Here is a 26,115-nt window from a genome sequence, read left to right as displayed (position 1 = left end):
TTGCCCAGCACTTTTCTAGTGTATTCACGACTGGTGAGATTACCAAACAGCAAATTGATGAGGCACTTGAGCATGTTCCTGCTGACGTCTGTGACATCAATATAACTAGCTTCTCGCTGCCTGAAATAGAGTCAGCCATCAGACAACTAAAACCATCTAACTCTCCTGGTCCTGACGGAATACCTTCCAATGTTATTCGTAACTGCGCCAACTCGCTAGTGAAGCCACTGGGGATGATTATCAATCACTCACTTCTTCAAGGCATCTTCCCAAGCTGCTGGAAAAGATCTGTCATATTCCCGGTATACAAAAAAGGAAACCGCAATCTAGTCACCAACTACCGTGGGATTACTTCCCTTTGCGCTGCCTCGAAACTTTTTGAGATTCTTGTGAGCCAATCCATACAGCGTTCCGTTGCGCAGTATATTTCGATAGATCAACATGGATTCTACCCCGGTCGCTCGATTGAAACAAACTTAGTCGAATTCAGCTCCTTTTGTTTGCAGCACATAGAGAATGGCTCACAAATCGACACAGTTTATACAGACATTAAGGCTGCATTTGATCGAGTTAATCACACCATTTTGCTAGCTAAGCTTAAACGTATTGGAGCTTCCGATAACCTTGTTCGCTGGCTAGAATCATATCTTACCAACCGTTTACTCTCAGTAAAACTAGGAAACGCTGAGTCGTGGATCTTTCATAGTACGTCAGGTGTTCCACAAGGAAGCAACATCGGACCGCTTCTTTTCTCGATCTTCTTCAACGATATATGCTTAGTGCTTCCGAAAGGGTGTAAAATCGTGTATGCCGATGATGTCAAAATTTATGTTGTTATACGTTCGACTGAAGACTGTTGCAACCTGCAGAAACTAGTTGACAAATTCTCCGAATGGTGTTGTGCGAATCGACTTGACATCAGCGTTTCGAAATGTTCTGTTATCAGTTTCAACCGGAAGAAATCACCAATACTACATGGATACACCCTTGAAGGTGAACTGATCAAGCGAGAACTGGTTGTCAAGGACCTTGGAGTCCTTCTGGACTACAAGCTGACCTTCCACAACCATTACAACAGTATTATTGCAAAAGCTAATAAAAATCTGGGATTTATCATGAAGTCATCAAGAGAGTTTCGTGATCCCTACTGCCTTAGGGCGCTCTACTGTTCTCTTGTGCGATCAATTCTGGAAACAGCAGCTGTTGTATGGAGTCCATACACTGATGTTTGGACAACAAGAATTGAAGCAATACAGAAGAAGTTCATCAGGTACGCGCTACGACACCTTCCTTGGACGGACCCGGTTCATCTTCCTCCATATGAAAGCCGATGCTTGCTACTGGGCATGGAATCGCTAGCCAGAAGACGAAGAAACATTCACGCTTTATTCGTTGCGAAGCTGCTCTTAGGGAAAAACTGATGCTCCAAATATCATGGCAAAATTGAACATAAATGCAACTTCGGTAGCTCTGCGAAACAGGCCCTTTTTTAGGCTTCCTTTCCATCCGACAACATATGGACAAAAGGAACCTATACGTGCAATGTGTGAAATTTTTAATTCTGTGTATAATCTTTTTGATTTTAATGTTAGTTGTGAAACTTTTAAAACTCGTCTACGTAGTCTTGTATAATGTTCTTGTTAGTTTTGTAACATTTTGTTTTGTTGTTTAGTTGCGTTAGTTTAGTCATGTAGACCTTTGTCGTCAGATGATGTAATTTTTTTAAATAAATAAATAAATAAATAAATAAAGAATTTAGAGGAAGTTTTTGACACTCCAGCTGCCAAATATGATCATCAGAAATATTTCCTTCTTTTAATCATAGGCTATTCTTTCTAGTTTTGACATTCAGGAACCCTTTCGGCCAAATGGCGTTCGGCCAAAGGGCATTCGGCCAAATGGCGTTTGGCCAAATGGCCCGGAACCCAAAGTAAAAAATTACGAATGCTCAACAAGTTTTTGTCTTGATTGAGTTATGGAATTATGGTGACACCATTAATTGATTTTTATTTTTTGATGATTAACCTGGGCTTGTTAGGGGAATATCTGTAAATAAAAAGAAAATCGCGTTAAGTACTGTTCCTTTGAATTCCACTAAGAATTTGCATCCTTTGACAGATACGTATTTCGACCTCAACTGTAAGGTCGTCTTCAGTGTCTTGTACTTGACTCGAGTCAAGTACAAGACACTGAAGACGACCTTACAGTTGAGGTCGAAATAAGTATCTGTCAAAGGATGCAAATTCTTAGTGGAATTCAAAGGAACAGTACTTAACGCGATTTTCTTTTTATTTTATTTTTTGTTATTCTATCCCTCCATATAGAAATCAACTAGCGAAGATTAAAAAAAAAAGCTAGCTCTCTTGACAAGCTTGCCTATTGATTTTTTAAAGATATTCTCCATAAAATGTTGAGCTATATTTGCTAAAGAACAGAGCATGTCTTTTTTGACATTCACTGACTTGAACTATCTTATCAACACCGACAATAAGATACACCGAGGCAAATTGCAACGGGTGGGATGAGATGAACCAGTGAGTTAACGTAATGTTATCCAAGGTTAGAACAATTTGATTACCATAACACATACACGGCATACAATAAGACAAGGTAGGCTATTATTGGTAAACAACAGTTTTGGACATAAACAAGTGACGTCATTTTTATCGTCCTATAGGTTGATCAAAATGATAGGGACAACTAGAACGTTTTATTCATGTCTTTGAACAATTTGAACAACATCATTGAAAATCAAAATCGGCATGTTTTGCTGAATGTATCACCTTCTAAATGGTATATGGTAATGTGCCGTGCGTTTGATTGTGTGTTATGCTCGTATAAACCATTGTCAGTACATAACCGTTAAAAATGCCATGGCCTACTGAGGCATCTCAAAATGTTACCTAATGATAAAGTTTCTCGCTAGTAGGTACACTCTTAGAAAAAATAATGTAAATTTAAGTTCACTTGGATGCACATAAAAGGAGCGGCCCGTTTGACACAAATTTACATCTTCTATCACAAATAAAGCCGAGCTAGCAATCGCTAGAGCCAAAGCGAGAGATAAAACATATGTAAGTAAAATAATGAACGGGATTCGAACTCTGGTCCGCTGATTGAGAGGCACGTACTTTACCTCTCGGCTGTATCACCGAGTTTTGAGACAAACAATAAATGTAAAACTGTTTCTACCTATCTGGTCAGATAGGTTTGTTGACATCTTGTGCAACCAACTCGAACTTATATGATGGATGTAAAATTAAATCAAATTTGCCATTCAGTCATGAGATCTTTACGTACGTTGATGGTTTACGTCACGTGTAAATTCCTAATTTTTTAAGAGTGTACCTTTAATATCAAAGAAAATGGATTTGTAAACGGAAGCCAAAATTCAATGAAAGATGTCACCAGAATTCCTAAACACAATCAAAACAAAAACTTGTTGGGCATACGTGATTTTTTACTTTGGGTATTGTACCATTTGGGCAGGTGTACCTATTTTGGGCCCTTGCCGCTATAAGTAAGTCAATTTCAAACCGATTGATTTGAATTTTTGTACAGAGTTAGATATTGTACGTGCCTAACTCTATACAAAATTTCAAATCAATCGGTTTGAAATTGACTTACTTATAGCGGCAAGTGCCCAAAATAGGTAAACCTGCCCAAATGGTACAAGACCCTTTGTTTTTTTGGGCAGTTCTTTTGTGATTTTTTTTAAATACCTGAAAATCCCAATTTCACCAATTAGTAAATCGTGAATAACTCTAAAACGGATAGAAAAAACGCAATGCTGTCTTCGGCAAAGTTTTTCGTCATAAAATTTCCGATCTTTTTATGGAAATTGTTTTAAATTAGCATTAGGTTCAGATACTTTTTATGATGGGTAAAAGGCACAGTATATCAAAAATTGTCAAATTTTAGTAAATTCCAAATTCAGTATCAATAAATTACCTGCAAAACATATTGTTATTTATTTTTCCCAAGTTTGGATCCATATCAAGCTGTAAAAAATATGAAAATAGTGTCTCGCCGGAGCGACCTCTAAACGTCATTTCCGTCATACAAAAGTTTGTTTTTAACACCCTTAGCTATCATTTGCAGGGTGAGCCCCCAAGCTTTTCGACCATGTGCAATTTTGGGACAATCTAATGCGCAACCCTCATCATATGTCAATCCAACGCATCTTGCATGGAATCGATATCGATCTTCGCAGAATACTTCACATGACACTACGATATCCTCCACAAGCCTCAACTGCGAGGCTCAATAAGGGTGGGATTATTAGTATGTTGTGTTTTTGCTTTGATTATAACCTATATGGCTCTTCGTATTATGCGTTCTTCACAGTGTCCTCTGTGTATCTTCATCTCTGGCGTTCTTCAATCGATACCGAATTGGTTTTTATCGCAGCTCTTTTTTCTTGCGTTGTGATTGTAAGAGTTTGATCATGCCTAGTTTGGGTAGTGGCTATGATTATGACAGCTCAGATCAATCTTCAGCATAAAAGCACAACTTTGGTCCAAGAACCTTACCTTCGTAGGGGGGATTTCTATGTAGATGTAATGCTTTAATTAACACCTATATGGTTCCTCATTTTGTGTTTGACCCGATGTTTGCCACTTTCAGTAAATTTGAAATGGCAATCCCGCGTGTCATGCCTCGAGCCCCAAAATGTTTTGATAAAACGGCTTGCTTGCAGCCTTTCTATCAATTTGACCTCTTTCTTCTGAATTGATTAGAACGCTTTGTCGAGCATCTTACCCGTGATGTTTTTCTGGCAAAAATGCCTGTCCATGGGAACCAACATGCTTACCAAAATGGAAAGTCCACAGTGATTTGTTTACACGATGTTGTTTACGATATCGGAAAAGCAACTATTCAAAAACTTTTTAGTTTGGGTGTTTTCTTGGATTTCCAGGATACTTTTGAACACGTACCTTTCGATTCCATATTGGAAACCGCAAGGATTGTCCTATTTATCTTTCAATGATTCCCAATTGAATTTACCAAATGCTAAAAAACCAACACCTCTTCTCGGAATTACGTCAAGCAGTGATTAGGAAATTCAATGTTTGTAGATGCCCCCATGCGGGAGTTTTGCCACCACTTTTGAGGGATCTCGTAGCAGAAACGCAATTGAGATAACTCAAAGTGGTTTTCCTATGATTTTGTCCATCACAAGCCTCAACAGGCTGCTTTATTTGTAAATCTTAACTGAGAATCCGACTGTGGAACTTTGATTCATTTGATATGTAACTACCCAGTTTTTACGCAACTGCGTTTCCGAGTACTCGGTAAAAACACTTGATTAAGTGAAACTGACCTAAGAAGCCTGAATCTTCAGGATGTTCTGTTGTTCTGAACCCGTTGTGGCAAATAGCTACAGGGTTACTTTACGCTTTATGCGTTTTTTACAGCGCCCATCCCTTATTCCTCCCTTCCCTCTCCCTCAGGTAAATGATGAATAGGCTCGTATTCATGGCGATGGCACAAATTTCTCAAATGGAGGAGAACGTGCCTCTGGAGCCGACCTACTGATACCTGATACCTCTTTGTACTACACTGATAGTCTCTTCAAACTTCATTTAACAAACGATAGGATCTAGAAACATTTGCGCAAGTGAACCCATTCGGGCACTTTCCGCTATAGCTAAGTCAATTCTATAGGGGAGACTGAGGAGACTTGATCCCTGGGGAGACTTGTTCCCCCCATATTTGCTCGGAATCAAAAACATTTTTCTTCTAGCATATTTTTTCTAAAACTACTCCTGGACAAACGACTATGTTTTGGCTACAAGTGAATTCGATTGTACATTGCATTATTTTTTAACGGCTGATGGTTTGTTTTCAGTCCTTTAGAAATCTTTTAGTCGATTCCGGAAAATCTCAATAACTTTGTGAAAATTGAACCAAATCGTGTCAAAATTTCACAGCACATAGTTTAAATAAAATACTTCTAAACTTATTTATCCAAATAAGGCTATGGTTAACATATTTTAATTAATTCAGCTTAGTATACACAACAGTGAAATGGGGAGACTTGATCCCTCGAGGATTACACACACATTATACATGTGAAAAATAAAATTCTATTCGGAAGCCACTATTTACTTGGAATTCTAGTCTTTTCAACGATAAAATGTGTCAGATAATTATAACTTTAGTACAAACCAAGAAAAGGGGGATCAAGTCTCCCCATTTTAAAAATACGGCATATCCTTAAAAATTTAAGGAAATCTTACAATTTCAAACACTCCATATTCATCGAAAATACAACAAAACTCTAAAAGAAAATGAATAGGAAGACTCTGGAATTATTTTCTCTTTAAATAAACCATGTACGCAAAGGGGGATCAAGAGTCACCCATTTTCGAAAAATACTTCATAAGACATGCCTCCATAAAAACACAGTTTTGAAAACTTTAACAATAATTTAAAGGCCTTCTGTTGTGTATTAACTTGCAATAGATGTTTACCTGCCATTTTGTTCGGAAATCGGATCTGGTTTTATGTTTTTTCTAAAGTTTCAGGTAAATTAAGAAAAAGGAATCAAGTCTCCCCAGTCTCCCCTACTCTTTGATTTGAATATTTGTTAAGGGTTAGATATTGGACGTGTCAAAAAATTAAAAAAAAAAATGACTTAGTTATAGCGATAAGTGCCACAAGTGGTACAAGACCCTACTTTTAGACAACTTCTATCTTGCATATCATATAATATAGTTTTATTTGGCTTGTTGGTGTGATACCGACCGACCGATTCTGACATTTTTCGCAATGTTTTGTTTTCCTTCTTGCATTACATCAAGTTTTCTCACCCACTTCAGCTCACTGAGCTGAAGGTATTGAGTTTGAAAGCTCAACCCATCCCATGGCACAACCACTCACAACGATTCGCCAAAAAGCTCGCTCTCTTCCACTACACACCTGGGTACGAGCCACAATGATGGTCTACACTAGCCTGGCTCACCCGTCTGCGATGGCTGGAGTTCAGTGGCTCGTCCGCTCGACGCGAACAGTCTGAGTTTAACTTTCTTGCGTTGCGTACACGTAAGCCGGAGCACCATCTCCGGCCACCATCGTCATCGTCACCGCAGGCTGTGTGTTACTGTTGGTTGTTACACCTGAGCGGTGGAGGGTTTTCCTGCTGCGAGCTGTTGGGGAGCTCTTACTGGCTGGTACGTTTCCATCCATTTTCTTTTTTTTTTTCTGGTTGAGTGAAAAATGGGAATGGTGTGTGAACAAATAGTGTGATGGCAGTGAAGTCAGTAGAGTTCTTTTCTGGAATGTGACAGATTTGGTATTTCTTTCATCTTACGGTACAGATTGCAAGTGTGTGATAGTTGAAGATACACCAATAGAAAAAGAAGAAAATTCATTCAAATTAGGAGAAAAATGTTTCAATACTAGTTTTTTTTTGCTGCGTTTCATCCATTGCATGTGTGAGTGTAATTAACGGCATTTTATCTTTAGAAATAAAGTTCAACAGTGAAACAGGAATGGTGGAGAAAGAGTTAAGAAGAGCTGAAGTATAGAAAGTCAAGATACCCGAAGAGTGTACCAGAGAGAAGAAGAAAAAGAAGGTTTGAAATCGTTTATGAAAAAGTTAAGCTTAAAGTGTTGATCACAACAATTAACTACAAATCAATCGTGTGCTGATGGATTACTGAGCAATCAATTGGAGGATTATACTACTGATCAGTTCAAGTACTGCGAACAGCCTAATCTGGGTCGTGGAGCACCCTTGAGCACTTCATCGCTTCGTGAGTTCCCCTCTTGCGCTTACGCGAAACTTCGTCGGAACCAGGCGCACTCATCTACCCCATCGGTAAGTTTGCGAAACGAAAATTACTGAATCCGAACAAATTTGCTCCAGCTTTGCTGGCAAAGTTGAATTTATGAATTTCATTTATTCTTGCTGTGAAACACCTTTTTACTGTAGTGCAAGTGCCCTCTAGATCCCCAACTAAATAGAGGAAAAGAAGGAACGATCTTCGTTCGTTTCGTTCGTCGTCTTCAGTAACGTCGCCAACCAGTGAACGGAGGTGCCGTTGCTTGGGATGCCACACAGACCTGATCCAGACCAGCAAGCAAGCAAGCAAACAGATAGGCACATACGTGGAACTTTTCCCTGTTACATTATTTTTGCTTCTGTATACTGTTGTTGTTGTTGCAGAGGCTAGTTTGCCAGTCACCACCCATCCATCCCGAGTGAGCCTGGCTGAACCAGACTCGGAAAGAAGTGAATGAGCTCATTATTGCGCTGTGTGCCACCACACCACACACTACCTACCTACACCTCTATTGGGGTTTTAGACGACTGGCTGTACGGCTATGGCACGGCACGGCTACTGACTGGGTGGTGGCTGGCTGAATGTGGATCGTGTGCAAGAGGAATAGATCACCTGGCGTGTGTGAAAATAAGTGATGCGATGCACTCTATGTTGCTGATGTTGCTGCTTCTGTTGCGTGGACTGCATTATGTGTCATTCGGAAGTGCTTTTTTCTTGAGGCTGAGGAAAACCAGAGCAACAGTGGTCGAAGATTGCATGTTTGCAATTGGGCAAAAAACGATTTATGTTCATTCGATTTTCCTTTTAAAATAATTCGTATAGGGGATTTGTCTGAAACTTTCCTTGGATACTCTAGTATAGCGGCTTTTACGTCTTTTTGCTGCGTGATGCACCCGATAATGTTTTCAAAGTATGTAATTTTAAGTTGGTTGAAAACTACTCAAAACGACGCCACTTCAATACTAAGAAAATCTTGGCGAGTTCTTTTGTGGATTATTGCTGAAACACTAAACTCATAACGTGTTTTTTCAGCCAGAACTTTCCCGAATTCTTATATTGATCCTTGCCAAATTGCCTATAATTAAGATGGTTAGTAAGCAATTCAGAAAGGTTCCAACTGGCAGTTCGGCTTTATTTTCTGTAATGTAGGATCACAAATAATTTCCTCAGGGTCTAAGACCATTTGGGTAAGGGTACCTATTTTGGGTACTTGCTGCTATAACCCATTGATGTTTGATTGCTGGTAACACTAACCTTGCAACTCAAATTCAATTCAATTCAAACTCTGTCAATAATTTTAAACTCCTTGACTCTAAAAATGGCAATGCTTACCGTTTCACGTTACGTTAACAATAAAATTACAAATAAAAAATGGTTTAGATCACTACGGGAGCTAACAGCACTGGCTCTGAAGAATCTAATAAATAGTTGTGATCAGAGACCAGACTAGCTAGTTCAATTTTAAGCCAAGATTTACTGTGTCATGATTGCAAGACATTATTTAGCATTGGATCACAAAAGTAGTGCGGAAAGCTGGCAACAAAGATCATGTAGAATCAGATAGATCTCATAACCATGGATTCATATAGATAGGCAATTTGAACTCTCAATAATGTTGAAGTTAATGCGGCTCAATCGCTATCTATTAGTTTAAGAAGTTTTAACTGGTGCAGCTAGCGTATGCCACCTTTTCCTAGCTATCACCCATAATATGAAGTTGCATAGTTTGCCACAGTGGAGACTATAAGCGTTATGCTTTCGTTCCACATTTAAAATAAACATATGCCGCATCAATGTGTCATTCCAATCAACTTGAAGGATCATGTTTTAGCTGGGTTCTGTAAATTCGTACTGGCACCCGCTTAAATTAGTTTGACGCAACTTCGACGGATTCAATCAGAAATTCCACCTTAAGAGAGAAACTACAGGGGATACTCAAAATAACAAGGACAGGTAAAATTTTCAATTATCAAAAAAATTTCAACTAGCTGTAACTTTCCGAAAAGGGCATCAAATATTCTCATTTTTTTACTGTAAGGTCATCAACTAGTTGTGTATCAGTGGTCAAAATTTGGAAAAGATCGGGCTATTCTACACGAAGTTATAAAGTTTTAGAAAAAGGAATAATTAACCGATAGCCAACTTTGAGCTGTTATATCTCCGGATTCAATGAACCGAATGCAATGAAATTTTGATCATGTATGACTTATATAATGAGCTATTAAAAACTTTTGACTTTACTTAAAATTCTTTACACGAAAGAAAATTATAACGATTAGATTATTTTTCTAATATGACACCAATTTATCCAAAACTTTATCATCGTTTCAAAATTCGAGATAGTAATTATAGTTCATATAATTTCCCTCTAATTGACTTGATTATATTTATGTTTGAAAGGAAAGCAACCAAATAGCCGGCATAAAATTGAAAAAGTAATGAGATGCATATGAAAAATAGATAAATTTACTAAACAAACGTAGAATAAATGAAATCGCTATAACTTTTTTTTCTTAATAATAATCTCAAATTAAGTCAACTGTTTTTCAAAGTTCATTATATTAGTCATAAATGATCAAAATTTCATTGCATTCGGTTCATTAAATTAGGAGATATAACAGCTCAAAGTAGGCTATCGGATAATTATCCTTCTCTAGAATCATCATAACTTCGTGCAGAAAGTCCCGATCTTTTCCAAATTTTAACCACTGATGCACAACTAGTTTATGATGAACTTACAGTAAAAATTTGAGAATATTTGATGCGCTTTTCGAAAAGGTACAGCGAGTTGAACATTTTTTGAAAAGTGAAAATTTTACCTGTCCCAGTTATTTTGCGTATCCCCTGTATATCCAGAGTGAATATTTAAGCTGAGAAGACGTAGACGCAGACGAAAAACAAACCTACTCGTGAACAAGCGGAGACTGTGATTTGCGAAGCAGATCTGTGCTTTTACAGTTTAAATAAAAACACATATACACGACTGGAAATTTTGCTTTCTAGGAATGATGAAGTACAAAACATTAGTATGTATATGAAGAAAAATCACTTGATTTTCTGCTAAAAGACAATAAAATGTACTTCAGCTAGTTGTTTGCGAGGTTATACCTGAATATTTTTCTCTTGTTTTAATTTGTACTCAACCTACTAATCAGGAGAGTGAACTCATACACGGCTTACTGTCAGAACCATGGTGTTTAAAAAACACTAAAAATTGCTCTGAATTTTTACAAAAAATTCCTTGCCCAACACTGTCAGTTACTTTAACAAAATTGTCTTCATGAAATGATTTTCTGGCATAAAGCTTGTGATCTTTTTTCCTAGCATATTCGCTGCTTGCATTTCCACGAAATCCACTAATACTCCACTGGAAGTTTCCGTTAGAGTTTGACTTGAGATTGCAACCAGACTGTGAATTAACCCAAAAATGTTAATTAGATCTTAATAACTCTGATTGAAAGAATCCAGCTTACCATAATAAGTCTTTAAGTTGTCTTTAAAATATTTTCATGACTTTTACATGAATTCCGCTTAAAAATATGACACGAACAAAAGCGTTCGAAATTTTCTGCAGACTATACTAGAAATTTAATTCGGAAGCCAATATAAATATTTTTAAAATATTGCACAGTTCACATTAAATTGGATTGCACAGTATGAAAGTGTGACGGTTAAGGTTTGTGTGTCTCTTTTCGTGGATAAAAGTTCGCGAAATGTGTAGTTTTTGGCAACCTTGCTATTGTGTGAAAACATAGGCGAGTAGCCTTGAGTCGTTGTCAACAGCGAGCGAAAAGTCTCTTTACACCGCAGCATCTGTGCAACTACCAGTACGAATAGCATACGATTGGGTTTGACACAGATCAGCGATGTTGGTAATTATCTTTCGCCGCTGAGCGGACGCCTTGCAGTCAAGCCGCTTTTCATCGCAGAATATGCTCATCACGAGGCATAATTGACTTGGTATGCGTGCACGTTTGTGTCGGTATATTGGAATGCTTTATCTGTGTGCACCGCAAGCGTTCGAGCCGAACAGTGTCTATCCAATCCATTCGGTAGGTATGGCCGAGCCGAACAAACGAGCGCGCTGCGACACAAGCAGATGCTCACACAGACAGTCGTTTGCGCTTTTCATTATGTTTTTCTTCCCATACCTTTGCTCCTGCTCATCGATGATCAGAGCACGGCATAACCGCGCGTGATTAAAATACAAATGATGAGCTTTGATGAGCAAGTAATCAGTGAAAAATAGCAACATTGGTTTTTGGAAATGATGTCGACAATAATGTCCGAGCACAATAATAGTATGATAGCTGAAGTGTATCGAAAGCCCAACTTTGAAAGCAGTCAGCAATAATTTGTCAACAATATTTACTAGTATTTTTTCTGTAGATTCCTGTGGGAGTTTGTCAAAAGAATTACTATCCATAAATTCAATCAATTTTTACAAAAATTCTTTCAATTTTTTTCAGAAACCTTAGTCAGAAAATCATGTATGAATTCGAGAATCAATACCATAACTCAAACAATACTAATACGAACTACAAATGAAAATACGAGTTCAAACTGAGCTTTTTATTTATTTTTGTTTTATTTATTTATTTTATCGTATCAGAGCAGTGTTGCCAGTATTACATCATTATACTAAACACTCAATGGTCTACTTTGCTAAAACTGGTAATCTCAAAGGAATCTTAACATTTAGGCTTAAACTATTCACATCCATAAGTGTTACCAGCTGCTATACCAGTTCAGTGCCATTTATTGAACAGAAGATGAGTCTGACAGTTATACTCCAGAGATTAGTCTTGAATGATTGAATTATTATTATTATTTATTTATTAAAGAGGTTTTAGCAAAAAGTCATTCGCCTCCGTGGGTGATTGAATGATTTATACAATTATGCATACATCAATTACATAGAAATCGCTTGGTTTTATTTTTGCTTTTTTTTTTTGCGATCCATACCGAGTGATATTTTCATGTATAGTTATTAAGCTTTATGGGAAAAGAAAACTTGTTAAACAAAAACTCAAAATTCACAGTTATAAAATTTAAAGTCATTTTTCTAGAAATTAAGAAAAAGACACATGGTCCTCTCTAACTTAAGGCGAAACATCAAGAAATGTCATTACAATTTTGCATACAAACTTTAGAGGCACAAATATGACGAACGAAGCACAGTGGCGGGCCTCCATACAAAAGTCGGACAAAACCTCAAATGTTAACCGAAATTGCTAAAATTCACAGGTTATGATGATTTTAGTTTCCTAAATCTATTTCTGATATGGAACTTATCATATATTTTGATTTTACTATGTTAGGGTGGTTCAAAATTTTGAAATCTGCTGATTATGGAAAACATGTAAAAATAATCGATATTAAGCTATCACGATGTGCTTTCTGAACGTAGGTTTTGATCAACCCTTTAATTTGGGGGTTCTTAAATCATGTATTGGTATTGAAATAAACTATAATTGTGTATTTGTTGCCGTTAGTGTGGTCCAAAATCTTCAAAACTACATAAATCAATAGAAAAAATCATTTACCTACATTTTCTTTCAATGGATCAATTCAGATACACACCAATGTTGGCTGACAAGACGTGGTCTATTCTCAGGGACTGCCCATAGATCACGTGACATTTTACGGTGGGTGCACGGAGGTGTGTTAATTCAATCATTATAGGGTCAGATAGTCTAATATAGTGAACTGCGTAAAATTTGAACTGCTTTTTATCAATCTGGTTTCAGTTTGGGTTTTAAGGTACATCGATCCCTGCTATCACTTGTCGAAGCAACCGAAACAACCCTATATATGAAGAATTGGCAATTCATATTCGCAATATTGAAGGGAGTTTTTGATAAACGATCATCAGAGCTCGGTAATCATATTTATGAACAGTAGAGTTCCAGCAAATATTTTTAAAATCTTTATCACTCTGTGTGTCGTTCAGTAGAAATATGTTTAACGAAACTGCATGAATAACATACAATAAAACTTCAAGTTTAAAAAAAAAACAATGAAAGGGGGTTCACTAAAGAGCGTAAAATGTTCGATTCATAAAATTGCGATTAAAATATTCAAAGATTGCCTTGGTGATCGCGACGTTTACGCAGAAAAATATTTAACGTAGCGTTCAACGCCATTTAGTGAATTCCTTTTATGTTTTTTTAGATGATTGTTGCTTTTAACTGTAGCGATGTGCGTGTAGAAAAGAAACACGTAGATGTCGACGAATTTGTGTCACTATATATTGAAACTTCGATAGAAGTTCGTGAGGAGATTACTTCCAAGGTTGTTGAGCACTTCTAACGATTAAGATGAATCGAAGAAACAACCAGTGTAAGAAAATCAATGAGCAATGGTTTGTAGTTATTTTTACATGTTTTCACGGTTGTTTTTGTTTTTCTTTTATTTTGAAGGTTAAAAGAGTTAGTTGTATCTGGTGAAGCAACATGTGGGTAGTGTCTAAGAAAATAAAGGCTTAGTCATACTTAGTCATCATTTCTTTCCTGTCCAGGGTATTGTTTTAAACTGGAGCACCCACCTTCTTGTGTTTTTCTGTCAAAAAATAAAATATTATTAAAAAAAATAATTTAAAAAAATGTTAAAGCTGTAGCCATTACGTTATTACATTATCAGACAAGCAAACCCCCCCCCCCCTTATGACCATCTGACTTGGTGAAAGTCTCGTACAAGAATGAAAATTACACTAAATTGTTAGTATTCTGAAGTCAATTTGAACTGTGTTAAGATAAAATTTAAACTTCAAACAATATCACTTCCTCCACAACCATGCGGCTCCATTGTGACCTGATAGAAAAAAAAAATTTTTCGCGCTTAGCGCAAAAATGCGCAAACAGTGACCTATATAGCCAAAAACTAGATAAAATTGCACGTCAGATCCGGGATACGGCATCGTTTTCTGATGTTTCCTAAACAAGTACTGGATCTCTTTAAAACGAAGTTTTTCTTCAAAATTTCATAAAAGTTAATATGTTTGCATATTGTAAAAACATAATAATTTTGTGATTGAATTCCAAACAATCCCTGAAATGTAATGGTTATTCATACCAAAAAACACAAAACATATTGTCACATTATTCAAGTCTTCCTAACTTTTACAACGAACTCATGAAGGAAGCTCATAAAATGAAGACAATAAATACTAATATTGTAGCACATAAAACTTCAACTTTGAAAAAATCTACAAGACTCAATTTTCGACCAATTCTCTTGAAAATTTGGGGTTTTCTTAGTTGAAGTATCTATAATGGAAGAAAAATATTAGAAAAATAAAATATTGAAGTCGATTTTTGAGGTTTTGTCCGGCCTTCGGCCACTGTGCGAAGCACCGAACGAAGCCGCACTAAATTGTCTCACAATTCATATGATGATTTCAATCTATGTGCTCATCAATGTGTTTATCATTATGATCGCGTCATTTAGCTGTTTTGTCACGACTTGTTTTTTTTTGTCTTAATATTTTCAACACTTATGCAGAGAAGAGAAGGGCATCTCAGAACAAACCGAACACACGAAAAGTGATAAATTTTAAGCGTGAAAAATCGACTCGAATTATTTTGTTTCTGCCCATTTCGTTTCCATCGTGTATAAACGTCAAAACAACTGCATGGTTCAAAGTGTTTTGATAATTTCAGGTATAATCAAAATTAATGTACAGTGACGTCATATCGATGATTAATTATTCTATTCTTCGAAATTTTGTTTCATTGAGAGCATAGAAATTGTTGTTTCGACCACTATTGCAATAATATGGTACACGTACCAAATATGTTTTTTGCATTTGCAGGCTGTTATAACGGTTATAACACCATTATTATGTGTTTTACCAATTTTTCTTAATTATCGTAACGATTTTATACATATTCGTTCCACAATTGTATCGCGTACCCTATTTACGGTTTTAAGGTGTCCTGATGCATCAATAAGCTTTCAAACGAATCATTGACTTTTTGCTTTTCAATGATTGTTTGCCTCGCGTTTTTGAAGTGATAAAAAACTGTCAATTCTGCAGCAACGCAGCAGAAAAAGTATCATCGCAATCACTGCGAGTGAGCATATAGGATGATACTTTTTCATAGAAATATTCGCATTAGGGTAATTCGCTAATTGTTGAACACTACCCAAATGTTGAACAGTTTCTGAATATTTTATTATAAATCTAACTTAAGTAATTTTCAGCCAACGTAAACGTATGATGTAGATGCATATACATGTGGGTCACGATATTGCTCTAATTAAGTTACAAAATTATACATATTTTTCGTCAAAACATTGATTGAAAATTTTGTACCGCTGATGACACGAAAACTGCACAATTCTTAAGATTAATTTTAAGAAATTGCTGTTACGAACTAAGCTTTGCGGGCAAATCGACCACAAATATCAAAGGCACACCATAGTTACAAGAACTGGAAGGATGTCATTAACAGTTTAACATTGTTTAAAATCACATTTTCATTGTAATTTAATTTGAAAAAAATATTTTTCTTATCACACTATCATTATGCATCCATGATCCAATTGTTGAACACTGGCATAACCTACGATGTTAGCATGACTGGTAGAATTTTTTTTTCAGTTTACCTAACCGTACATTTCGTGGGGTTTCAAAGGCGTTCCAGGGATGTTCTCATCCCTTTCAGGGTCGTTCCATGAGTGTTCTTGGGGGCTGAGTAGGTCCCATGGGTTTCCAGAAGAGGGGCTTTAAAAGGCGTACTTTTCTTCTGTCGTTTTCGCTTCCAATCAAATCTTTTCAGCCATTTTTGTATCTAGTCATCTTTAAACCTATTTCAGTCCACTAGAGCTCTCTTCAAATGTGCGATTCTTTGTCATTTGAATGGATTGTCACTTGCTCGGACTAGCTGGGCACAAAACACAAAAAACCGGAAAAAATCCGCCAGGGTGAAAAAATATCGGATGTTGGGTCAAAGTCGGGTCAATTTTTATCAAATGTTGGACCACTGTTGGACCCACATCGGGTAACTGTCGTGTCTATGTTGGGTTTGGTGGCCAAAATAAAGACAGGTGAATGATAGGTTGATGTCGGGTTATACGTCATCAATTACGAACAAAGCTTCAACCGTTCAACAATTGGCGAGAACCGTCCAACATTAGGATGAGCTAGCTTAAGGAAGCGTTCAACATTTGGGTTACAGACTTCCCATACAAATGTTCTATTTTCTCTTAGAAAATGGAATTTAAGGGAATACAAATTCAATGGGAAGTATAAGGGATAAGTAGATCTAGACGTTCACTGGATATTTTTCAACTAAAGTGGAATTATGCACGGAAAAACAAACGAAAACCAAAATGCCGGTACTAACCGTTCAACAATTGGCGAATTACCCTAGTGGTAAAAAATTATCACTTTGAAATTTTGAGCCACATATAAGGCAATCCATGACGACTTTTCGCGATGGGGGTGACAGCCAAAAATTTAACACAGTGTGAGTACTACTTAACTTTCGTCAAGTGTCGTCGGTGCTCAACAATTTTTTTTTTGTGTTCAACTGTCACCCCGATCAGCGGATGTCAAAATACATGGTAAACAAAAAAAAATCAGCTGATCGCATCTGTCTCATTGATTGCCTTATTATCCAACATGGCTGCAAACGCTGATGATGCCGTAAACAGCCTTAAGAGCAGAGCTGAAAAATTCATTTCGTCATATCTAAATTCAATCACTTACAGCTCATTTTAGAAGCTGAACCTGAGAATATGGTATATGAAAAACTTGTGCGGATAGACCAGTTCTGCAAGAAAATCACGGAAAAACCGCTCTTTTTCGAATATTTAAGCTAAATGTCACGGACTACCTTTGAAAAATGCCAAATGATATTCACTGTGAATATCATTGGCATATTTCGAAGGTAGTCCGTGGCATTTACCTTAAATATTCGAAAAATATCGTTTTTTCCGTGACTTTCTTGCAGAACTGGTCTAGCCGCACAAGTTTTTCATATACCATATTCTCAGGTTCAGCTTCTAAAATGAGCTGTAAGTGATTGAATTTAGATATGTCGAAATGAATTTTTCAGTACTGCTTAAGAGATAAGCAACTTTGACTGTGTCCCCGAAATACATTCTAGTTAAATACATTTTTTTGTGAATCAGTTTTTGAGTTGGTGTACCTGCTTCCAAAATACTTTGCTCTTTCGTGTCAACACGCTTAAAAATTTCCGTTTAAAAAGTGTGACTTCAACCGCTAGGTGTCGCGACCAACAGCATGAAATATTTATCAATTTCTGACTCGGGAGATGACCTTCTCTTCTCTGACTTATGCCACTACAGCTGCATCATCATCATCTACGTCATCTTCATCGACGTCTTGTGATTTTTGTCGAGTTGGCATCCATATTATTGCCCAAGATAGCATACGCCTGCTAATATCTCTCCTCGGCGTACTTGCTAGATTAATGGTAGATGTATCTAATCTTTCGGGAACCACCGCATCGTCCACTTGATCAACCCACCTGATGCGCGAGCCATCATTCGTTGCTTTTATTTTGATTCCAGTTTCCACAGTACAAACACCTTGGAATCTGGGAAACCGTTATCACACCCAGTGCCAATGGGTGATTTTCCGCTCTTTCTCTATTCGAGCATCCGACCACAAACAAACGAACCCCGTGGTACTGGTGCCAGTGCCACCGAAGCAAAGGGAAATCGTTTTGAGCGTTGCATATCACGCTTCCATCTTTGGGAGTAAAAGCCTCCGAGATCTGTTTTGTGACTTTGGGCAATCAGGTTTAGTTTGCGCGAAGATCATGGTGACATTCCTTTGCGGGGTTTAAATAGATACGCTCTTCGGAGCGGACGCTTTCTTCCTTCCAGATGAAGGCACATTCAGGAAATAATCTACCGGGAGCTTCGGGGAAGGGACCGGTTTAGTTCCCACTCAACGACCGGCCGTTGTCGTCGTCGTCGTCGTCGTCCGTAAGCATCAAACTGGTTCCTGAAGTACTGCTATAAAACCTTGATCCAGGTGGCTGCCAGAGAGTTCCACATTGCATGCGTGTGTGACACGATTTCTTCTCTCTACTGCTGACCTGATTTTAGCTCGCGTACCTACAACAATGTTTACTGCTTGGTCAGTGTTGGTGCGACTTCGTCCCATGGTAATTAGCCACAGCCAGACCCCAGTACAGTGGTCATTATGTGACCCGAGATGTACACTATGGTAATTGCATCTAGCTAGCTACACGCAATCAACTAAGATCACTCATTGTGATGTCATATGAACGGGTACCTACTTGCTTTGTTCTCACCATCACGTGAATATGGTCATTTCGGTTGAAGGTTATATGCAAAATGTAGTGAGACCTCAGTCAGCAGCAAGCGTGTAACCGATGAATGACAGATGTAATGGAAAAAATGAGTAGTGTGATTGGTTTCACGCGGTAGCACATGTCTGTAGTAGCCATAACTTGTGCGTTCTATTGTCTATCTGAGTGGCAGAAAATAAGAGAATGTTTACAAGCATCTGCCTGAGTCATACACAAATAATGTTACCGTCAAACGGGGTTACTTGCAACACGATGACATACACTAAATATGAAGTATTTTCTTATAATAATGAAAACTAGTATGCCCTACTATTTCGTAAACCAAAGCTTCAAAGGCTTGCTACTGCATCAGTAACAGGGGCAATGTATAGCCTTAGACGCTATGTTAAATCTTCTTCCACTACACGATTTCATACAAAGTGCTCTAAGACTCAAAAGGTCCTCAATGGCCACTGCAGGTGACCTAAAAGGACATATGAGCATATTAAAAACTTTTAGTGTAAGTCCAATATTCTCTATGAATGACAATTTCATGGTGAAGCGTCATTTTTTGATCATCTCTTTAGAGTTCCTGATGTTTCCGGTCAGGATTGGGTAAACAGAGAACCGGATTTTCGATCTGGCTCAATAGTTTTTTTTTCACGGATGGTTCGAAACAAGATAACAATGTAGGGGCTGGAATATTTGGCCCTGGAGTTAACGTTTGATTATCATTAGCTAGCTGGCCGATAGTTTTTCAGGCTGAAATTTATGCCATTTTAGAATGTGCTGATATTTGTCTCAAAAGGCACTACAAAAACGCTAATATATGTACAGGGGATGGCCAAAATGTTTGGGATAGGCAACTTTTTTTTCTCTCACAAAAAAGTTCAACATGCTATAACTTTTCATAGAGCGCATCAAAAAATCTCAAATTTTGACTGTTTGTCAACCTACTATATGTGCATCATTGGTACTAATTTGGGCTCGATTGATAAATTTTTCGCGAAGTTAGAACCGTTCGGGTAAAACACTATTTTTTAGACAACTCATTTTTGAGCTGTCATATCTCGGAAACCAGTGAACTGAATTGAATGAAATTTTGAACGTACACTAACAATATGTAAATGCGTCATAAACTATTAAAACATAGGTACCTTTTAAACTTTAAAAAAAGTTATCATAGATTGACATTTTTGGGTTTTTCTCGAAAAAATGTATTTTTTTTACATCAATGTCAATAAATTTTAGTGTTGATATCCAAAGATTTTCCACTTCTGTTCTCAAGTTATCTCTAATCAGATATATTAGAGCCTATTTAGATTGAAGGAAGAACACATTTAGTAATTTTTTTTTGTGGTATTGCAAATTTGACTTATTTTCCTCTATATGAGTAAAAATTTCAACCCGGTATAACTTAATTCGTCGTGAGAAAATATTACATTTTATAACGTCGTATTAAGTATCAATATATTGTTGATAAACGTTAAAAAATTCATTCAATTCGGTTCACTAGTTTCCGAGATATGACAGTTCTAAAATTAGTTGTCTAAATAATAGTGTTTTACCCGAACGGTTTTAACTTCGCTAAAAATGCATCAATCAAGCCCAAATTTGTATCAATGATGCGCATATAATAGGTTGACAAACAGTCAAAATTTGAGATTTTTTGATGCACTCTATGAAAAGTTACAGCATGTTGATTTTTTTTGTGGGAGAAAAAACGTTGCCTATCCCAAACATTTTGGCCATCCCCTGCATTTGCTCGGATTGCAAAGCAGCACTGAATGCTTTGAAGTGCAAGGTGTACACATCTATACTTGTCTGGGAATGTACCGAGCTACTGCAGCAATTGACCTGTCGCAATAAGGTTAACCTGTATTGGGTTCTTGGTCATTACGAAATAGAAGGAAATAAAAAAGCTGATCAGTTAGCAAAACTAGGGTCATCTACTCAATTTAACGGTCATGGGCCATTTTTTGGAATAGCTCCTTGTGTCCTCAAAATAGAACTAAAGAATTTAGAAAAAAAGTAAAAATAAAACTTATCTGGTCGAACACTACAGATTGTCATCAATCTAAGCGATTCATTGAACCAGATGCATCTAAAACACTAAGGTTAATGAACCTTAACAAACATGATTTAAACATTTACACTGGACTAGTAACAGGCCACTGCGCTTGCAAATATTACCTAAATATAATTGGGAAATTACAAGATAACAAATGTCGTTTCTGTAAATTTGAGAGCGAAAGCTCTGAACATTAATTGTGTGAGTGTGCAGCACTTTATCAAAAGTTACCTTGACAAGGTCTTGATGGAGCCTTGGGAAATCTGAGCCTCTCATCCCAAACAGGTATTGGATTTCATACGAAATGCAATAACTGAATGGGAAACACGCCAATAGCTTTGAGGATGATCCATAGTGATGAGGCTTTTCAGTACGCAAAAGTAAAGAGGATGACACAATAATAGATCAAATTTATGATCGCAGTGGTACTATGTTCCCAACGAAAAAAAAAACTAAGCTAAACGGTAAAAGTTTGATGAACTTTTCAACTAAGTAACGGAAAACATCATTATTATATTCGACAACCATTATGGGGTAACTTGCAACAGTTCAATTTCACAAAATCTTCCTTTATTTATCTTCATTTCACGATAGTTTTGTCAGAAATAACCGAAATAGATCATTTATTGATTACGTAGCGCGTTCATTTTCAAATGAGAACTCATTTTTTACATTGTTGGCACGTGACCGTCCAATATTGTTAGGAAATACTATATTTTGAAGTTTTATTCATGTTTCATGTTGTTAAAAGTTCAATTTAGTTTATGGACGCTTTAAAACAATCACCAACATCAATTCTGAACCTAGATGGAGCAAATTATTTCAGCTGAATATCCAAATTAGCGATTTTGAAATCTACAAAGTTGAATAGGCGTGTTTCAATAATGTTATATTGGCTGAAATTGCCAAACACCACTTCAATCTGAATCTCTAAGTAGATTCACTCTACCTTTCCAAGAAATGACATCAATCATTGTTGACATTTTGTAATGAATACTGAGTCACGACATCCACATATATTTTATTTTTAAAGAATGCGAGATCTGTTGTCAAACGATATACTGTCGCTTGCAATAGATATGAGCCCTTTCATGAAAAATTATATGTCAATTGGTTAGTGTACACCTTTTCAATACATTTTTCATGCATTACGTCAAAATGTTACAAAACGACTAAACACTAGAATGTTGGTGCTGTATAATGATAGCTTACTTAGATTCATGTCCTGTGTTGCAAGTTACTCCACAGATAGGGAAACTTCCAACAACCATGTATTTCGCAACTCGTGATTAGGTGGCAACGTATTTTGGTAAATTAAGTACTGCATAGTATTCTAGTCGGGGTAATTAGCGTACACGATGCAGTACAGGATGTTTCAAACGTTTAAATTTTCAATGATATTGCTTCAAAGTCGAAAAGTGTTGCAAGTTACCCCATTTGATGGTACGCTTTTAAAGAGAAACACTTTTAAGGAGGAGGAAGTTAAACAGAACTTGACAATCGATATACAATCTTTTGGTAGTTACTTAATTTCAGTTCTGAGCACGCCAATGGGCAACTAGAGGGTCAAATTTTCGTCGCCATGAGGCTACGTCACCATGAGCGTCTAGGCCTGCCCAAGTTGTGTAGGTACATACTCTGCACTTATATGCCTCATACTGTGCTTGAAAGAGGCCGACAATTATCTCAGAGACATCCATGCACCCCAGGAATCCTCACATGTTTTGGAGAATGAACACCAGTTAGAGAAACACTTGGAATTCATTGGCTTGTTTCGGGATGGATGGTATGGAGCTTGACAATTTGGCCCACACAGGATCGTCAGACACGAAATTCTGCCAGAGAATCGCGTCAAACTTCTACATCAACATGTCAAACGGGCATAACATTACCCATTACTTCGAATAACCGAATGCTCCATTTCTCCGGATGAGTTATCCACAAGCCTATCTAGAGACCCGCTTATGGTAGTTGACGGTGCTCCAAGAGGTCTACCACTTGAGTTTGAAAATTGTTAATTGTTACTTGGGTTGTTCCTTGTTCTTTTTCCAGCTATATGATCCGGAATAGGGCCCATATAGCCGAGGCGGTAAACGCACGGGTATTCAGCATGACCATGCTGAGGGTGACGGGTTCGATTCCCGGTCGGTCCAGGATCTTTTCGTAAAGGAAATTTCCTTGACTTCCTTGGGCATAGAGTATCTTCGTGCCTGCCACACGATATACACATGCAAAATGGTCATTGGCAGAGGAAGCTCTCAGTTAATAACTTGGAAGTGCTCATAGAACACTAAGCTGAGAAGCAGGCTTTGTCCCAGTGAGGACGTTACGCCAAGAAGAAGAAGAATGATCCGGAATGTAATTCGGGAATATATCATAGAGTCCATCGCACGCCTCTGCTCCTCCTGTCTCTGCGAACAGAACGTCTGATTTAGGCGATTCACTGCCGTAATTCTGCAAAGTTACGTAAGCGCCATTCAAAATGTCGATGTTTTTTGGTATATTAAATATAATATCTAGTGTAAAATAACACTGTGGTATGCCTGCTGTATTAGAATGCAAGATATAGTCAAAACTATCAATGTCGCTTACGTCACTTTGCAGAACTACGGCAGTTCAGGTCATCGTTATTTTGTTCAATTTGTATTCACTCCGTCAGAAGGCTTATAAGAAAAAGTGAGAAACTTAGATTATTCGAAAATTTGTTTTTCATCTAGTTTTTCATACATTTTAAGCAAGGGCTGTTCCCACTGGCAATGGTACTTGGCATGTCTCTTTGAAGATTTCCAAAGCAATTAATTAAAGGGGTTCTCTTTGACTGCCGTTACATGAATTTGTAAAAGTGAGGCAATCACAATGATACATTATGCCCAGAGACGTCTATAAAATTGCCCGTCCAGAACGGGACTCGAATCCTCCATCTCAGGATTGTCGATACAAAGCCTTATCCACAAACCAAACTAGACACTGCGTTCAATTCGAAATTAAAAGGCTTTTCCAAGGTCAGACATGCTTACGAATTCATGCCTCATATTTCGCCTTTTTGCCATAAGATGCTATAACTCGGCCCATATAGAGCATGTCGATTTTATAAGAGTCTATGTCAGCAATCAAGGCGTACAAAAGTGCTATGATCCTGGCTCAATTTTAGTTTGTATTAGCTTAGTTTAAATTACACACTCACTCAAGTTTATGTTGTCATTAATACTACATTTCGCTCATAGAGTGTTTAGTCGACCAATATAGAGCTCGTTGGTTCTTTAATAGCACAATATCAGTACCGGAGGAGCATAGTAGTACCTTGTGGTTACTTGGGAAGCTTGTGGCCAACTGTGGTGCCAAACCCGTTGAAATTAAAAGGTGCATCAAATCTATTTAGTTTTTTCGACTATTTTCGTACCGTCGTTGGGGGTGAGAATGGGTCAAAAAAGGATACGCAAAGATTGTTTGTTCAATAACAAATGCAATTGAAGTCGGAATAACTTTTTATTTGGTATGTATACTCTTCTATGTGGTAATGATAGTTTAACAAGAAATAATCACATTATATGAATTGCTTACTAAACTACAAATGATTGAAAATTGACTCAATCTCACTCCTTAGAGGGGGTGAGAATGGGTCAAAGTATTCGAAATCACCTATCTAAGAATTGGCCTCGATATTGCCAAAGCAAATCGCTCCATCTCAAGATAGAGAGTCGTTCAAATATTACATTACGCAACATTTCACATTATTAGACCCTCTCCCGCAATAACATTTAAACGGATTTTAATAAATTTTGTATGAGTCCTAGCACAACGGTAAACTTATTCTTTTTTCTTTAGTATTTTTATGCTTTTTTATGAATGATCCTTATACGGCACTCTTAATTTATAAAGTTCAAGTGAAATACTCAATAATCAATCTAGTATGCCGCAATTCGACGTTCGTTCGCTTTCCGACATTGTACTATGTTACCGGTATTATAGCCCCGGCCCCGGTATTTCCTGGATCCCACTGCCCTCTGGTAGTTTCCCGATATTTCCCTAAAATTTCAAAAATGAGTGGAGAAGAAGAACGCTATTAAGTATATTTTGTGAGCTTACGCTATTGCAGTACACTAAAGATTAGCTGATGATTAGAGGAGTTGTCCAAACGCATGGGTTTATTGTTACAAATGATTTAAGGCACTAAACGTATGAACACACTCGCTTGATACTTCTTCGACATATTTTCGAAAGAAAGCGTACTTTTATGAAGATACGGTAAACATGGCACCACTTTAACGTCAAATGGGGACTGGATAACAAGTTGAATTTTTAGTTAAGGTTATGTGCACTCGATAGCTTGCTTGACCCAATCTCACCCCCATTCTTAATATTTAGACATAGGGTCGAAAATATCGAATTTATAATTAAAAAGTGATTTGACAGCCCACTTTTTTCGTTGCATCTACCAGGTAATACCTACAGCTAATCACTTATAAGAAAATTTATGGTTAGGTGCTTGTGTGAAGCATTGCGAAGGAGAAAATTTTTCAGTGTGATTCACTAGTAGTTTCATCATAGAAGTTTGGCCAGAAATTTAACAAAAAACGATTATTGCTAAACATCTTATTCTGCACCATGGCGTGTATAAACATCTCCTCTTTAAAATGTTATAAAGTTTTAAACATTAATTAGCGATAGTTGATGAGCTATTTCAATTTTTATGTTTCTCCATTTTGACCCAATCTCACCCCCAGACCCATTGTCACCCCCATCGACGGTACTTCAAAAAATCATAACTACACTAAATCTTATCGAAAATTTGTTCTTTGTGAATTTTCCAGAACAAATTGTTTCAAAAAATCAACTTTTCAAGGTTTTTCGGATTACATATGTGATAATTACCATGATCGAACCATAAATAAGAAGAACAAGATGTGATAATTATATATATTTCCTTTAATTTTGTTGACATATATTGTTCAGAGAACTTGTG

The 26,115-nt window shown here is 37.1% G+C and overlaps 1 protein-coding gene across 3 annotated transcripts in view; it reads left to right on the top strand.

Annotated features, from left to right (window-relative positions):
* LOC109421651 (myosin-VIIa) overlaps positions 1 to 26,115 on the top strand; it is a 98,608-nt gene that overhangs the window by 3,739 nt on the left and 68,754 nt on the right. Inside the window, exons 1-2 of one of the 3 annotated variants that reach the window (XM_019696167.3) lie at positions 6,766 to 7,175; positions 7,471 to 7,825. The gene's annotated coding sequence lies outside the window, so the exon portion shown is untranslated. Of the gene's footprint in view, positions 1 to 6,765; positions 7,176 to 7,385; positions 7,826 to 26,115 lie in introns of those variants that run through there. The other 2 variants (XM_062849732.1, XM_019696171.3) reach the window with 2 other exon arrangements.

This window comes from Aedes albopictus, chromosome 2 (assembly GCF_035046485.1).
Source record: "Aedes albopictus strain Foshan chromosome 2, AalbF5, whole genome shotgun sequence".
NCBI lineage: Eukaryota > Metazoa > Arthropoda > Insecta > Diptera > Culicidae > Aedes > Aedes albopictus.
The sequence above is the reverse complement of the archived record's forward strand: the minus strand, read 5'-3'. Positions and strand labels throughout refer to the sequence as shown.